Below are 18,321 nucleotides of genomic sequence, written 5' to 3'. Positions count from 1 at the left end.
AGCTTCGATTTTTTCCACGAAGGCGAACAAGATCTCTTGATTTTCTCCCCGATTGAGACTGTGTAAAGTCTTCCTCCTGACCAAAAGCCTCTATTAAGAAACCTATGGGGGAAACACAGTAAACGGTTTGCATTGAAAAGAAAAATATATATAGAAACGGCCAAAAGACAAGGGCACTTTGTAAGAACAGTAAATGCCAGCGCCAGTGAATTGAGCTTTGAATGGCGAGGGGGGATTTTTTTTTTGGGGTGACCCTGTATTGGATTTTGCAGTTTGGCTCTATTGAACCCACACGGGGCCTCATCGAGTCCCGAAAGGGCAGCGATGACTTTCCAACATGTGAAGCTTCGTAGCTTTGATTTTTAAAGCTTCAGTTTTTATAATGTGTACTATGAACGCAACACAACAGTTATATATTACGCTCGTTTTCTTAAAAATAAAAAGAAAGGCGTTATTTCAGAAAATAAAACAAAACTATGCATGTGGATGCATAGTTGTATATTGTGTGTGACTGCGCTTTGTAGTTACATAGTGATCTTACATGCATTCTTTATACTAAGGCCGTTTTGATGCGCGGGTGTGCTGTTTTGACTCACCCTCTATGGTATTCTGTCTTTGTCTTACATATTCGTGGTTCAGAGGTATTAAGTTTAACTGTTTTTTTTATTTTATTTTATTAAATCACCCCCACACCAACTTTTTCGAAAAAATAAAATAGACACACACACAATATTCTCAGATTCACAAAAAAAAAAATGCAAATGCCAAGACCCTTATGTGTATTTGTGGGAAAACACAAAGCAACTGTAGTGTCATAATCAATAAAATCAAGCTAATATGAGGTGCATAAAGCAGCATGAACAAACCATAATAATATTCTTGTATCTGTTAAATCAAAATGTAGTCCAAAGAAAACCGTACCGGAGAATGTTGCCCTGTAGTCCAGAAATATTAATTTATAAAAATCGAAATTATGGGTAAAAATTGGACTTGTGACTACATGGAAGTAATAGAAGTTCAGCCTGTTTGATGTGGAGGAAGCAGTTGCCCATTGTTCTACATGTGATTTGGCCCTTGGAGAGAAATCATACAAAAGGATTTTCTGAGCGCATAGACCTATGCGGCCGCCAGGGCTCCGTGTGCGCGTCATTTGCAATGTGGAGACTGTTGATCAACTCACTAATTACACTTCTCTCCTCTCTCCCTCCCTCTCCGTCTCCCTTTTGCTCCCTCCCTCTCTCTTGCTCTCTCCTCTCTCTCTCTCTCTCTCTCTCTCCTCTCTCTCTCCCTCATTCGTCCTCTCTCTCTCTCTGTCTCTCTACCCATTCCCAGAGTGCATATCGGGAAATAGACACACAAAGACATGCGCACTCAACTTAATCAGCCATTTTTTTAAACAGGGCTAAAACGATAATAATTAGCAGAATAAAGACATATCGGATTTTCATTTCCTTTCCTCCGTTTCCCGACCCCCGTCCACAAGAGAAACTGCGAGGCAGCCCGTCGACACGTCGTTTCACCGCCACCGGAACCAAAATAAGGGATAGCTCTCTAAACGCTTGACATTTGTGATTTTACCCCCTTTTCCCATTATAAAGTTGGAGGATTATTGTAATTTTCCCTGTTTTTTCACGTTTTTGTTGTGTAATTACGCAAGCCGCTGGATGTGACTGTTTTATAAACCCAAGAGCAAAGAGAGAAGCGGAGGTGACGGTTTTGGAGGGGGAAGAAAGTAAGTTTTTTTTTCTTTCCCTTTCCACCTCTCCCTTTAACTTTTATTGAGTAGTTTGGGGTGTGTGTGTGTTAAATTTAGGGGTCGGGTATCGATTATCTATCTCGCTGGTGGATCTTTGACATCGGGGCTGCCTGGATAACAGGTGCTGTGTGATTTTAGTCCAGAATAAAGGCGGATATTGTGATGTTAGTGGAACTCCGGCGCTTTGGCTTCAGTAAAACAAGCGACTGTCAGGATTGGAGGCGTCCTTACGCATGGGTCCGTGGCTTTACAGTGCGATATCACGTCCTGACCTGCCTTTTTGCAAAGTTTATACGAATGTTGTTGATCTTTTATGGTGCACAGGTACAGCGATACGATATAAGACACAATGAGACGACACGAGTGTACCCCCCTCTCTGTTTGTGGCTTTTCAGTGCGGATATGGTGTTGCCTTTCCAGGAGTCCGATCCCTCGGACATGTATCGAGCTTGTCCGGCTTGATTTTTTTTTTTTTTTTTACCAACTTCCTGACTACCAATATCATTCTTTAACCTGATTAATCACGTCTACTCGTGGTTTGGATGCATCGCATCGCTCAAACCCAGTTTTTAACAAGTCGGGTTTTGCACCTTTCAGGCATTCGCGTTCGAAGTGATCAGTCTCCGAACACGATCCGCTCTCATCTCTATAAGTGGATATCTTTTCAAAATGATTGTACGGCGACCTTTTTTAAATAATTATCACAAAATCAGCGTACATTTACTAGATATTGTCCACCCACCTTTACCTGCTGCGCTTAAAAAGAAGTCTTGACTCTACCGAGGCGTGGGTGGCTGCATCGCCCAGAAGAGAGACCGAGACTGGGCTGGTGATAGCACGGAGAGTCCCTTTAGAGGCAGCCAACTCCTGGTGCTCCTGTTTTTCTTAAGCATCGGCATCTCAAAGATCACACTTTATGTTCAATTAAGACTCTTTTTTTACGTTTATTAATATTAGCATATTACAATTCCGCCTAAATTCATAGCACGTAAATTCCCTTTTCACACTCCGTCCCCATTCCCGTCCATGAGCCATGGTTATCATTTCCTTACAGACATTTTTATATCTGTTATTTCTAAGAGATGCTGGTCGCAACATTTTCCTTAAGTTCTTGTTTGGTGTAGTTTGCTGCAAATTTAAAGAAAGCAGACACTAGATAAGCCTTCAGTCTTATTTTTTGTGGCTCGATGGATTTTTCTTTCTTTTATGGTATTTATTTATTTTAGGTATAAGCAGATAAACTTGGCTCGGATGGGTACGCGACAGCAGTGACGGGGTGGGAGGTGGGGGCACATCGATCGCACGGGAGGAGAAGAAAAAATTCACAAAAAAAAAAAAAAAAAAAAAAAAAAAAAACATCAGGGCCAAGGGGCCAGTCAGCCTCCAACCCGGCTATGTAGCGGTGTGTATCTGTGTGTGTAGAAATTGTATACGCTCCAAGAGATTGGTGCGCCAAAAAGCGACTGCTTTTTACAGGATTGACTCTATTTATACATCTTTCTTGCTTTTTCCCGTTTGGATCTCAGAGAGTATTTATTTACTGAAAATAAAGACGTCTTAATTTATATATATATATATATATATATATATATGTACACACAATTTGCCATATGTAGAATATTGAACATGTATAGGTATTTAGAGAAAATAGACTGATGATTTAATCAAAGTATGAGAGTTTCAGTGAGATCAAATAAGGATTATCTTACTGATTTTAACAACCCTAATTCATTTTATTATTATTATTATTATGCATTTATTTTTAAAACCTTAAATCAAATTTTAAAAATACATGTGTCAGTATGATTTAAATGTCACTTTCTTTTAAAAATAACTTTCCAGATTAATCAGCTGATGTGTTTTCAGTTAGGATGGATCAACTAGTCAAACAATTTAAATGCATCTGCGTAAAGGCTTGTATTTCGACACCAAAACACACAGCTTAGGCCTAATAATAAAATCATTAAAAGTGAAATTATGGAACAATATGATCCAGTCTAATTGCAATGAATTTCATCAGTTACCGGTGATGTTGAATCACTTCACAATAACAAAATCTGTTTTTTCTTTCTTTCTGTCTTTCTTTCTTTTTTTTTTTTTTTTCTTGTCCTGCAAATAAGAGGCTTTTTTAGGTTTTGTGTTTTGAGAACTGCAGACCCCTTGTTTTTGTTTTTCTGTGCTTGGTGTCTTAGCAGTATCAAAGGCAGAGTGTGTATGCCTCTTCCTGTTAGTTAAGCTATTTGCAACATTAATTTTACCCATAGCGAAATAGGGAGGGATTGGGGAAAAAAACATATAGTGTGAAAGATGAGCAGACAGCCCTCAAAGGACAAAAGCTGTTGGCTTGAAAATGCCTCTTGATTATTAAAAGCTAATGCATTTTCAGCATTGCAGCCTTCATTAAGGGTGCGGATGGAGGGGGTGCAAGAGGGATGAGAGGGTACTGGGAGGAGGACAGGACAGCAGAGAGAGAGAGAGAGAGAGGGGCTGAGTCTGTCCTATAACTCCTGGGTCTAAGACACATGCAGCTAGAAGATTGGCTCGGGCCTCTCCTAGGGGTCGACAATGTGTCATTTCCACCCGGCTAGATTGCCCTCTGCCTATCTGATATTAATGTGCAAATCAATATTTCAGGGATTAAATTTCCCTTCTTCATTTTTTATGGTTTCTACCTCAATAAGTCTCCCGTCTAATAGAGGAGGCTGGATGATTTAGAAGCTTTTGCTGCAGAAAGAGAGAGAAAGAAATAGAGAGGAGCTTTGCAACAAGGCTATCGCTGCATTTTAATGTTCTTCCTCGTGGATCTCCCATAGGCCCTTAATATAAGGAGGGCTATATCACTGCTCTACAGTGTAAAGACAGACAATTTGGCTAAAAAGGCAGAAAGGGGAAATATGAGTCTGGTTGAATACTTAAGACGCTGTGGTAATCCGAGAAGCAGGTATTAGCGAAGGGGAGCTTCCCCCCTCAAAGAGACACACGCAGAGCTACATCCAAACCTACATTACCAGCCGTCATGCTTGAACGCGCAGTATGGCTCACTACACGCTGGACTGCTATAACAATATATTTTTTTTCTTTTTTCTCTCCCCCTTTTTTCACCATTTTTGCATAGAAGCTCATCGACATCCGTTAGAGAGATTTACTTTCCTGCATAATAACATCTGGCGTATGTGTGTGATAGAAATGAATCACTCTGACACAATGACCTGTGTATGATTATTGGGGAAGGGAGGAGCGTATTACCATAGTCATATTGCTGCATCTCATTGACAGTCGTCTAAATGAGCTTGGACCTTGCGACTCCCAATAGACATTCATTAAGGGACAGTGCACACAGAGGCGTCTCTCTCCGCCAATAGGTGTGTTTCTGTCCATGTGGGTTGATTCCGCCTTCCTGCACCATCTGCTGTTTGTACTGCATGTGTGTGTCCATACGAGTCCAGCAGCCGCACAGTGCGAATTTCCCTCCTTTCGGCCCCTCATTCCCCCCATTCACCCTTTGCAGCAGAGCAGTGCAGACTGTTTTAACATACCCTTGATAGGTAGAGTGTCAGCGACTGAAAGCAAGAAAAGAGAGGGAAAAGAGACAGAGGAAGAGGCACAAAAGAACTCTAATTGTAGCACGACCGCTTGGCTTCCTCCCTGATTCACGGCCATTACGATGTGAAAAGCACAACCGCCTGTCCTCCATTATCAAAACGGCAGGCCTACACACTCTCACATCCATACACACTTACTCCCTGGAGGGAATCATGTAGATTTTTTTTTCGTTTCTTGTTCATGGTTTGAATAACAGTTGACATTCTGGTTACCTGATTTCTGTAAATTTGGTGTTGAACACATGCAGCATTTTCTCCACATGAATTAAGGGCAGTTGAATTAGAAAAGTAAAAAAATAATGGTAATTATTCAAGTTGAAGGTTTCCAAGCTGGTGCAGAAGAGTTCCAAACTCGGTTTAAGATCAGCCATACTTGATGCTAATGGGTAAAGTCATGCTGTTTTAGACTCTTTTACATTTTCATTAGCTTTCTTTTAAATTGCCGTTTATGCACCAATTTTTTGCAACTGTTAAAAACTCATAGTTTACAGTCAAATGTGTGTGAGTGAGAAATGGTTGACCGTTTACACTAGTAATGTTAGGGTGTCTTGGTTCAGGGAGGTCTGTATTGGGGAGAGGCTAAGAAGACACTGCAGATCAGCATTACGTCTCAAAGAGGGGGGGCTTGCTGTGTGAGCCCTGGGGCATCACCACTAACACACGACATCTCTCTATCACACACACCGAGCAAGATGCGGAGGAGGGTTAAAGACTTGGAACGAGATCAAGCCCGTGTGTAGCTCCCGGGGAGGGTGCTTGTGAATATGCGAGTTTTAGTGTAATTAGCACTTAATTATATTAACATATGCAAATTGTCAGGCGGAGAGCTTGTACTGCCGGTGGGTATCAGCTGAGATACAAGTGCTTCTATTGTACCACCACGGCAGAAAAGAGAATAATGGGTGTGTGTGAGGCAACGGGCCAGCCAGCCAGCCCCCCTGTGCCTACACCTAACCAGCTAGCTCATTTAAGACTATGGCTGGCCACTTTGCCAAATTTCATTAATCGCCATGACGACCCTGCTAATTCTGCTGACTGTTGTCCCTTTCCCCTAAACTGTCATCGGTATCCCCCCCCCCCCGGAATAAAAGAAAAAAAAAAGACATGGGGAAAGCATAGAGAAGGAGGCCTGACTGTCCAGATTAAAGCAGCCGACAATTACTCCTATTTACACATGTTCCACTTGTATCAGCATTTGCATATTCAAAAATATTCTTCCATCTTTCCTTGTCTGCTGAGTGTGTGTGTGGTGTGTGTGTGTTTGCATGTGCATAGACAGGGTTAAGCGCATGTGGAAGCAATGTGTTGGAGGGAACAAAAACAGTTCATTTTGCGTGTATTATTCTCTGCATGTCACATGTGTAAGACACAGAGTCTGTGAAGCGAGGCTGGGACTGGTATGGCCCTGTGTAACCATGTAGCTGAATTTGTTTGTGATTATTGTACAAGGCTGGGATTCTGGCAAAGAATGCTTGGGCAAAGAAAACAAGGACAAGGAGATCTGCTTGTGAAACTTTTATCCTTTCTATTCACTCCATCTAAACATCTAATTACAAAACATTTATAGCTATCCCCAACCAAGCAGACTGACTTCCTTTTTATTTTTTGTGGGGTGGACAAACATTTAATGTTCTGTCTACCCGATAGCCAAAGGTAGATAGAGATTGGGTTTAGTTGGTGCTACTAGTACTTGCATGCTAATCCTGTTTTTTGACAGGAACGTAAACTGATATAATTGCTTTTCAGAGGCAGGAACGGCGGTTTATACAAGTGTGAAAGCACGGGAAAGGGGATTAGCATTATTTTGCATAATGCTGGGCAGGCGCTGAATGGGGCATTGAACGCTTGACTGGGTGACAGAGATGAAAGAGAGATGAAATGCTCTACCCCTCTTCTTGCTCTCTCTCAATCTCTCTCTCTCTCCCTCTCTGTCCTCCACCCCCTGTGTCACAGACCACTACCGGTACTCGACTGTGTGCCGGGGAGAACCCCGGAAAAACCAGGCCAGTGTTTTTGGGTGTTTGTTCGGATGCCAGCAAATGGATCTGTCATGTGAAGCAATATGTATGATAATAGAGTAACTGAGGAGACTGGTAAACTCCCTAAGCCTGCATGTATATACTAAACTGGATCCCTAAAGCACTGGAGTGTACAATTATGTAGTGGATGGTTGTGGCTCAGGTAGCATTTACATGGAAGGAAGGGAGCGGCTTTTCATGGATCAAACCAAACTACACTGTTCTTACATTTTCCTTTATTGAGATGTTTGCCGAGGATTTGATCGGATATCATCTAGGCAGAGGCAACTGTGAAATTTCCAGGCAGGTGTGTTTTATGTGAACGCCTGTATGTTTGTGAGCTCTGGTGGTGGTGCAAAGAAGGAACACAGGGGTGGTGACGCGGCTTAAAATTGCCACCGTGACTTCCATATGACCCAGCTCGACTTTGTGAGTAATTCATGATCAACCGTCATCATCTGGCATATGGAAATGATCCAGGGTTGAGGGAGGGGTATGAGGTTAGGTGGTGGAGAACATGAACAGCACAAAGACCGGTGTGGCCTGTTTTTGTTGTCTCTCATTGGACAGGATCCTCTTTCTTTGACCTTTTGCACGCCTTCCCTTGCCTTTCATATGCTAATTCTGGACAGAACCGTGGAGGAAACGTGCTGGAGCTGAGTGGAGGAGGACAAAGACTCCCTCTCTTATTCTCTGCCTCCTTTCCACGCTATATCTCCTCTTTTCTTGCCTCTTCCCCTCTCAGGCAACTTGACAGACTTTGGCATGAAAGGAAGTGAGTGCTTAGTGGATGGGAAAGGTGGGGATGGCATTCTCACCGTGACCCACACCACCTGTGAGGATCAAGTGTGTTGCAGTGATCCTCGGTTATGTGTATGTGGAGTTTTATTTTGAGTGGCCCCTGTAGTGCGTATTGAAGATCGGTAATCGTTTGAGCCACGCCGCTGGTAGTGCTATAACACAACAACAGAGTCAGTTAAGGAGAGAATTGTTGCTTTTCCAGTGAAGCCTCCAGTGAGGCTTCATGCAGGCTCTGTATTTCTCCTCGTCTTTCTCAGATATGCCAACGCTATTTTCTTACAACTGGTAAAAGTACTGTCTCTGGCGAGGTAAAAGGATACTAATATAGTTACTACAACCCTCCCCTAACATAATACTCCAGTGCACCACTCTTGAGCATGACGTGGTTTCAAGGCTCTTTTGGCTCTGTTATGGGAAGGAGGCATGTTATCTGTAGGAAATGTAATTTTTGTCCTCATTGAAATCGTTCATTATTGAGCGCGGTTATCTAAATGTTTTTGTTGCTGTTGGTCCAGCGCCAGTCAGGATTGCGTTACCCCCTCTCTCTCTCTCTCTCTTGTCTCAATGTCCGTCTCTCTCTCTTTCTCTCTCATCTCAACAAGCCTTCATCAGTCTCTTAAGGGAAAATAGAAAGAGGGGGATTTTTCTCTACCCTCTGTGCTCCATCCCGTTCTCAGGCTCTCCTGCCTATTTTGCATCAGCCATCCCGTACAGGATATTAGCCATGGAAAAACATGGGTTTGGGTATTTCATTTAGAATAATATGTTTATTCTTTTCATTTCAAAGTGGAAGTGGGGGAAATTTCATTGGGTGGGGAAAGAACAATCAGAGCCATGTGTTCAAGTGCTCTTTTTGTTTGATCTGGGGTCCTGTGGGCCTTGGGGGTAGCAGGGATTCTCAGGTTTAGGTCAAATGAAATGGGCTGAAGAAAAATGTGAAGCCTGTCTCTTGTATCACTGATTTCTTTCTCTGTACGTGTCTATTGGTGTGTCTGTCTCACATTTTCTTTTGCTTTTTGTTTCATTTGTCATTATTAGTCGATGTCTTTTTTTCTTAGTTGAGGTGCAGGTATGGGGTGGTCATATCCATAAGAGATTTGGCCGTACGATTGAGAAACCTTTGGATTAGTACGTTTCTGGTTATGCTCATTTTTTTCTTTCATATTGGTGTATACTATTAGCTGCTGTTGCCTTTCAGACTGTGACACTGTTTGTCCTCTATTTTTCTTGATGCATTCAATGTGAAGGACATTTGCTCCACTCTTCACGTCCATGTGAGTGCCTCAAAGTCCTCATCTTACATATTCAACAAAGTATTCAGCAGCCTTTTATTTTTGAAAGCCTTGTCCCTCCTGCACTTACCTACCAAACAATGTGCGGTGCAAAAGGTTATATGGCACATTCTATTGATTGCTCTCAGAAGTATTTTCAGAGATATGAAAGCTGGTAGATAAAGACAAAACCATGAAAAATATGCACAACTACTTCATTCAAATCCAAGGTAAAGAACAATCTTTCAGTTCAGAGTAAAAAACAAAATGTTGATGAATGAGTAAGTTTCTCCAGGTTTGAGAAAAGACACCCCACAATAGCACAAGACATCGCATGACAAATGATACATTCTCTTTCCTGTTGGCCAAAGACAAAGGCGAGGATTGAAAAGGCAGAGAGACCAGTCACAAGATGTGCACATTAATAGACCTCAAGGAAAGATAGAGGAGTAAAATGGAAGTGATACAGTCTCAATAGAAAACAAAATCATTAGTATATACGAATCAAATTAACTGTATTTTTTTCTGAGGTTATGACCATGATTTGTATGCATGGCAGCATATGCATATACTTTGCAGGTATGTGACATGATAGGCATGTGATATTCCTGTAGGCAATAGCATGTGGATATCAAGGCCATTGGCAAGGTTCGTTGGGGAATAAGTGGCTAATTAATTATGCATGACTAGTGGTCTTCAACAAACAGTGTAATGAGAGATGAAATGAATATACCAAGGAATTGGATTTGTGTTGTATGGAAACTATTATTTTTTTATTGGTGAAACTCAGATTTCTCTTATTCAAACTGAACCTGGATCAGAACAGTTGTAAACACACTTTGACTGTGTACAAAGTGCCTGCACAACAGTGCTGCTGTAGGGTATGTTTCAGATAAAAATATACAAATTACACTTAAATAAGTAGCCTTCTCCTATTTTAAGGATAAGATTATAAGTAATATAGTGGGGGGAAAAAAAGAGAAAAAAGGAGGATATTTAATTTTCCATTGTGTATCTATTCAGGCAAGCAAGCATGTGTCTTCACACCTCCCTGAGGAGACTTTAACCAACAGTATCCCTCTCAAACCTTACTTCTTTTTCTGGCCTGGCACCAGCTGTGGAATAATCTTTAATTATTTGCTTTTAAAAGGGAGAGAGAGAAAAAAAATACTCCCCTTTTCTGTCACAGTAAAGAAGAAGAGCAGAACAGGCGCTGGAATGTTCTTGTATAAGAAATTGTAGGTATTAACAGGGCTAGTTTTGTCAGCGGTTTCATTGATGTATCAGCTCTCTGCACCTAGACTAAATAAAGAAGGGAGTTTTGCCTTGTTTCATCCCAGCAAAGATGAGCAGATATACGAAGGCTTTGGAGGAACTGTTAAAAAAGCAAAGTATGTTGAAGAATGGATGTCTTCCTTAACACAATCCCTAAACAAGTGTCACAATCTGGTGATAGATGGTCTACTGGTCTGTTTGGCTTGTTGGAGACTTATCCTTTTGGAAGACTCTTAAATGAAAGGCAGACTTTTTCTTAGATACTGTAGCTTTGGGTGATTCCTTTCCCCTTTCATATGTTTAGTTTTAAAAATGAATACCATGTCTGTTTGAATATGGTTTTGCTCTACAGTAAGCACAATATGGACACTTTTGTGTATTTAAGAGGGTGTAAAAAAGAGACATTACAACTATGGCCCTCAGCTGCCTTGTCTTTGGCTTCCACAACCCTGTGGCTGTCACATAAAGAGCAATGCACCACACATAATTACAAGCACATATGCAGAGAGAAACAAACCTTTAGTTTCTAAGCATATTCGATTTGAATATGTTACTATCTCTCTTGTATCTAATAGTGGTTATTTCCTACAGTGAGCTTTAATGTAATGGGTCCATTTTATCTCTGTTTCCTCTCAGCAGGCTGGCCCTAGATCTGTATGACATGGTGTTTATTTGATAAAGGAATATTGTGGTGTTAATCTAAAACTATGCTAATTACATCTGACAGTTGTTTGTTTGAAGTGAAATCCAATTAAAATGTACACTTTTCATCTCCATTGCTCATTTTTTAAAATATATTTTGCTCCATTTCCTCTCTCCATTCTGTTTTTACTCTCCTACAGTAACCAAAAAAACAAGCTTATGATGGCAAAAATAACAACCTTGCTTTCCTAGTGGTTTTTGTGAGAAGAGGACAAACGCACAACAGCTGTCAGAAAAAGGGGGTTTGTTTAAAAAGCAAATGGCTTTGGTCTAAAGTTCATTTGGAGACCTCTCTAATTAAATAGAGCCGAAAGCTTAAGTTAATTAGTAATTCCCTGGGTCCAGAAATTAGACCTGTCACGAGAATTCATGCTCTTGGAAAGCCAAAAGGTATTGTGAGCTCTTCTGCATATCCCCTGTTCCTGTTCCCACCTTTGTGTGCTTAAATGTCTGTTAATTTGTGAGTTGTCTAGTATAAGGTAAGCACATTTTTCCCATTGAAAGACTTGGGCCATTAATGGCCTTTTTGTGGCATGTCAGAGAAGTGCTCAAGAGATGTTTAAGTGAGGTGCACATAGCTTGTGGCGTCAGTCAGGATACCTGCCCTATGATTATGTTTATGAAGATAATGACAGGGCTATGGTCCTGCCGAGTACCGTCTTTAGAAAACAGCGGGGGGTTTGAACTTTAAACTTTATTGTTACCCCTGGAAAAAAAGTAGATGATCTGATCGGCACGTCAGAAATGTCTGTACAAGTGGTGTCTCTCAGTCTCTCCTTCTCTTCTCTTCTCTTCTCTTCTCTTCTCTTCTCTTCTCTTCTCTTCTCTTCTCTTCTCTTCTCTCTCTTCTCTTCGTTTCTGTATATGACTGCAGTCATGCTGATAAGCACAGGTTTAGCAAACATAAATCAGCTGATTTTGACACAACAGAGAGACAAGGTGTCCATACCTGTTCAGGCCATCATTGAGTAATAACAAACATTTGAGATAGCCAGAAAGCATGTAGCTTGTAAAATACAAAGCTTTTTTTTTTTTTTTTACAGTGTATGCTATGCTGTGATTTACTGTACTGTTAAGATGCTTTTTTGGTCACTTGATACTGATAGACATCTTTCACCAAATAGGGCAAATTTTGGGACATTTTTTTTCCTTAAAAGGGATTTGGCAACAAGTAGTGAGAGTTGCTACATTAGTTTGTAATGCTTAATAATAGCCTTCAGGGTATCAGCGGGACCAACTGCTCTTGCAAAACAGATTTCAGCACTGGAAAATTACTTCATGTTTTTAATTTCAGGCTGCAGCGCCAAGTATTTAAAGAATAAGTCATATATAGGCTATTTTGAGCCTCCAAATAAGTTATACACAAGTTATTTCACAAGCGTCGCACTTATCATAGCATAAAACAAGCAGAGAACCTGAGGCTCATGGTAGTTGATGCAGTATAACCAGTCATTTATATTTGCCAGGTGGATATGAAATGCCTGCGTCAGATACTGGTCTCTGTGTCTGTCTGTTAGTGTGTGCACACTATCCTTGACTGACGTGGACACTGTTTGCTTAACCTCTTCTGCGCTGCACTGCCACGGCCTTGTCAATTTAAGTGTGTGTCTGTGTGTGCAAGAGAGAGAAAGAGGGAGAGAGAGAGAGAGGGTTCAGCAATGGCAGCTTTCATTTTTCATGTTCCTAACAGTGTTTTTTCTAAACAAACCTGCTGAGAGGCAGAGTGAGAGATAGAGAGGGGTCTGAATCAACACAAATGAGTGGTATTTGTAATTTTTCCTGTGCTGGCATATAATTGTGTGTATCTACACACCCCAAGAGAAAACATGTATTTTAGAGATTTTTTTTTCCAGGCTTTGTATTTAGCAGGATTATTAATTTCTCTTGGCAAATAATCCCACCCTGCCACCCCCTTTGACTTGGTGTGTACTGTAGATAGGAGGTCTCTGTGTGAGTTTGTGTGTGTGTGTGTGTGCATGGTCTCATGCTTTTGCCTCATCCAAAAGATAAGGCTATGATTTATGTAACAGCTAAGCCCTCTCATATTGTGTATGTTGTACCTTACAAGAGCATGATGAGCAGGCTAGATTAATATTTATTTAGCACAGGCAAATCAAGGATTAAGCAGTCATCATTTTAGCTCTAATCCATGTCTCTGGTGAGATGCAGAGACAAATAGAAGCAGATTACTAAACACATAACGCCACAACACAACAATTAGTTGGTGACTTACTTTACTCAACTCTGCACAAAACAAACACACATGCTTTCCTAAACTATTGTTGCCAGTGTTTTTCTGCCTCCCCTGACTCTTTTACTTCTCATTCTCACCCTCCTTCTGTCCACAGAAGAATCCCTCATTGAAATTAGCGGTGGTTTGTCTGATTCACTCATCTGACGTAAATGTGTCTCATGATCTTTCCACTGTCCGAACACACATGCACACACTAGCACACCCACACACTCAGATTCACACACACACACACACACACACACACAGTGACACACATGCATGAGCAATGAATACTTCTTTCTTAGCTCCAACCACGCGGGAGAGGGACAGTTTGCTTAAACTGTGAGTCTGTGTATGAGTGTGTGTGTGTTACAAATTACTTGGGAGTCTGTAAATAAAATTACATTCTTTGCTAATTGAGTTAAACTTCTGGAGATGTGGCAAAAAAAAGATGAAAGCTGCCTGTGTAATTTTTTTTTTTTAGGGGGGGGATCTTCCTCTGTGTGTGTGTGTGGGTGTGTGTGTAGACTGGTAATCTAGTTTGTTCTTAGCCCTCTCAAATGGTAACCAACAGGGATGCTGTGTGTGTACCTGTTAGGGTAAGTTTATGCAAAGTGTCCAACTTAGCTTTGCAAAGCAGATAATCAAGAGCTGGAGGGTGTGTGTGATTGCGTTTGTCTGTGTGTGTTGTCTGTAGGGGGGCACCCCAGGAACAACAGGGAACAGCGAAGGGGCCAAAAAGAGCATTAGAGAACTGCAGCAGTTTGTTGAAAGGGTGATAAGGGAGGGGTGGGGAGTCCAAACCAGATGTTAGGGTGATTGAGAGAAAATAAAAAGAAGTGAGATAAATAAAGAGAATGAACAGACAAGTCGTGCTGTGATAGAGAAAGAGAGCGAGAAGCACACAGAGAGAGAATGCCATCCTCTGTTCCCCTTTGCCCTCCTTCCTCTCTTTCACCCGGCCAGTGAATGTTAATGGCTTTTCTGCCGCCCCCTTCTCGTCCCCCCCAACATGCACACACATATATCCCTCCCCGTGGACACTAGCGCATTGTTTGCGGCAGTGCTTCTATTCTTTCAAACTTAATTACCTTCTTGCCTTTTGTGGCATCAGGGGCTGGAAGTTTTGCTCCTTGGCAGTGGAGGTCGTCACACATTCTTCAGCTGAGCATTCTCTTAATCTGGTGGTGGTGGGTGGGGGGGTTGAAGGTTGAAGGATAGGGGGTTTGAGGGAGGTGTGTGTGCGCTTGGTTGAGGGGAATAAGGGAAAAGGAGAGAGCGGAAGTGTTTAGAGCGTGTAGCCTCTACCAGCGTGCACTCCTGAGGTGGCTTTAGTAACCCTCCCTGCGCACATACGCACACGCGCATGGTTGTAATAGTTGGGGCATAGGCTGCCCTTTGTTTGTGCGGTTCATTTCCAATCAACCCTAATTAACTAGAGAGTGTTTCCAGATTGTCGGCAAAAGAAAAATCCCCACTTTTTTTTTACTCCTCTCGGCCTTTGCTGTTCTGAGTTTCAGCAAAGGGAGGGAAAAAAGTGGAGGCATTAGCTATGTAGATTGGCTTTGCCTTTGATGCTGGAAAAATCTTTAGCAAGGGCAGTAAGTGGTGACTGGGACCCAGCAGTGTCTGACTGTTTATTTTCATGTTTCAGTTTGAGTTCAGCTTGAAATATTGCCTCTTCAAAGACATGTTTTTTTTTTTTTTTTTTTGCATATATTTAGACAGGACTGTGTAAGCTCAGAGTTCATGCGTAAGAATGTTAAATCCAGTCAAACTTGTCCTAATTCCATTAAAGGTTGTCTGTGTGAGGATGTACAAGCAGCACATAAACACTGACACTGACCCAAGATACACATGTTATACAAGTGTCATAATGAAAAACTGGAAATGGAAAATGGAAACAATTTTCTAAACTAAATGGGAACTATTTGAAAGGGTTGTATCTGAGAACTGACTACAGCATATGTTGTTTTCACTTCTTTGAGTTTAAAATTAGGACAGAGGCTGCTGTAATCTGACCCAGAATCAGATTTTAGGATCCACAGCTTGTTGCTATAAGAGAGGAAAGAAATCCAACATGGCCCATGGTTTCACTGTTCTTTCCCATCTATTTAAAAAGTTTGCATACGTTTGCATACTGCTCTATCCAGCTTTTGTTTCCCATAACTCTCCTACCTTATTCGTTGTCACCAAGTTTTTTGTTTTTTGTTCCCCCCCCCCCCCCCCTTCAACAATGAAATATCAGGGACGTGCCTGAGGGGAGTTGGGTGTAAGGTTACCTGAGCAACCAATGAGACCAATTTACTTGTCATCAACCTGAGGGATAGAACCTGCATACCTGCTCTAACACAAAAAAAAGGCTGCCTCTGTCCTCTACACTTCTTCTCTGTACCCTGCACCTCCTCTAAATCTTCTCTTCCTCCTCATGCCTACTTCTTCAATCTAGTATCATTGATCTCGTGAAGCATAATTCTGATTTGGATTTTCTAGAAGGCCTTTCAAGCAGCACTGCTAATTTGTCCAACAAGATTCCTGTGTTGAATAAAGTGGTGCTTTAGGTGTCTGGGATGTTCCTTGAAATAATGATAAGGTGTCTTTAGGTAATAAAGGCCTTTGCTCACACGAGAGAGACAAGGAAGAGGACAGGCGGACATAACTGGGTGTGGGGGCACTTGAGAGATCTACGGAATTTTGTGGTTAATATTACACCTCCAGGCAACAAACAGAGGCCGCATTAAAACCCTTTGTGAGGTCAGGAATGAAAGAATACACACAAAACCCTCCTTATCCTTTTGTAATTTTCTCCCTCTGTCCTTTCTTGTAAGACTTAAAACAGAGAGCATTAGGCCCTCCTCGGTGATTGTGTGCACATGTGCATATGTGTTTGTGCATGCGTACATCACCGCTCTTTGATGGAAGCTGGAGCTCCTCTTGCATTGTGAAGAAAGAGATAATTCCCCTCCTCCTTCATCCACTTTGTTTTCCATCCCTCTGTTTCTGCATGGCAACAAATAAACAGGTCTAATTAGACCAGAGTAGACCTATTCATGGCTCTGACAGTGAGAGATGGATGCAGGAGCTTTCACACCATCCTTTCCCTTTGTCTTTGGCTAACACTTGGTGACATTTTGATAGAAGATTTGGTGTTAGACTGAGAGGCCACATGCAGGGAGATGAGCTGACCTTCTGGGAGACCTCTAGGAATGGACATATAGCCGTAGTTTCACGCTGTCCCCTGACTTTATTATTTGACTTTAGTTGCTCTCACGGGTCACCTTAAAGATTCAGTCTCTGTGTGTTTGTTAAGTTATGATATGTTATTCCAAACTGTTTGATGAGAGAAAATAACCCTTTTGGAACTTGAGTTGGCTGCATCACAAAGCACAGATCTGCACAATTCAAGTGTCCACAAATGCTGTAAATATTCACGACAGTATTGAAAGCAATTGTTGCCTGTGCATTAAATGTCAGACAGTTAGTGATAAAAAAGCTGAACCTATCAGATCCCTGTGTAAACAAAGACAGCAGTGTGGCGACACTGCAATTACAGGTTTGTCATGTACTGTAAGAGGCTGCAGCTCAAACTCAGTGTGATATTCTGACAAAAGGACAAAACTGGGAGGAGACTGACATCACCACCTGCTCAGTCGCTCAGGTTCACATGTTGTTGAAAGTTTTTTGTTATATCAGCAAAAAAAAACAAAAAAAACAAAAAAAAAACATGGCGGGATGTGCTATTTTAGCCTGTTTTGTGCCATCTTTTTGTTTTTGTGCTTTACTACTTCTTAACATCTGCAAGATACATAATCCAGCGTCCTTTTGAAATAGAAGCCTGCTATGATTAATCTGGGCCTGATAGAAAGCAGGAAAGCTGTAAAAAAATGGAAAAAAGAGAGAAATCCCCTCCTGCAGTCAGCCTCTCTGTCTCTCAGGGAGCTACTGAAAAGCAGATGGAAGGATAGTGGAAAGAGAGCAAAGGGGAGGAGGGAGAAAAACAAAAGGCTAAGGAGTCTTTTAGACCCCTTCACCCATCAGAACTCACAGTGTCCAAAGCAGGCATTCCTGGGCTATTATTTGCCTTTCACTGGATCTGATCTGCCACTTTAATTACCTTAATGTTATGTGTGTCCGTCCGTGTGTGTTTGTGTGCGAGTGTGTCTCTGTGTGTCAGTCTGTGTCCGTGTGCATATGTGTGAAAGCAAGGGGACATGCTTAATTAAAAAACAGAGGTAGGAGCGGCTCAGGCCATCTCTTTTGTTCTTCTGTTAAAAGAAGGGAACTGTTTCTGCGGTGTGGAAAAACCTGAGCTTCATTGTTAGTTTCTCTCTATGTATCTGTCTGTCTATCGCTTTCTCACAAATGAAAGTCTGGTTGGTTAGCAGAGCGAAGGAAGTCAGTGGGGGAGAGCAAGAGGAATGTTTCTTAGCTGGTAGTAATGTGATATGTCTTTAAAGAGGGAGAAGAGGTCAGTACTGCTGTGAAAAGTGTGAAAGCATGGAGATGGGTTAAACCTAAAAGAAGCTTGGAGAGAACTTATTACAAGTTGGTGTTACTCTGTGCTTGTAGCATCTCAGTATCTAAAATGTTTGAACTTTAAAAATTAGTAGAAGGAAATAGATTTGCTTGCCAACTGATGAAACATGTTTTTATTCCTGCTAAA

At 41.5% G+C, this 18,321-nt stretch overlaps 1 protein-coding gene across 2 annotated transcripts in view; it reads left to right on the top strand.

Moving 5' to 3' along the window:
* The first annotated feature begins 1,445 nt into the window (after positions 1 to 1,445).
* Positions 1,446 to 18,321, top strand: part of zfhx4 (zinc finger homeobox 4) — a 76,625-nt gene continuing 59,749 nt past the window's right edge. For both annotated transcript variants that reach the window (XM_041967624.1, XM_041967623.1), the window contains exon 1: positions 1,446 to 1,732. The gene's annotated coding sequence lies outside the window, so the exon portion shown is untranslated. The remainder of the gene's footprint in view (positions 1,733 to 18,321) is intronic.

Source organism: Melanotaenia boesemani, chromosome 18 (genome assembly GCF_017639745.1).
Source record: "Melanotaenia boesemani isolate fMelBoe1 chromosome 18, fMelBoe1.pri, whole genome shotgun sequence".
In the NCBI taxonomy this organism is placed as follows: Eukaryota; Metazoa; Chordata; class Actinopteri; order Atheriniformes; family Melanotaeniidae; genus Melanotaenia; species Melanotaenia boesemani.
The sequence above is the reverse complement of the archived record's forward strand: the minus strand, read 5'-3'. Positions and strand labels throughout refer to the sequence as shown.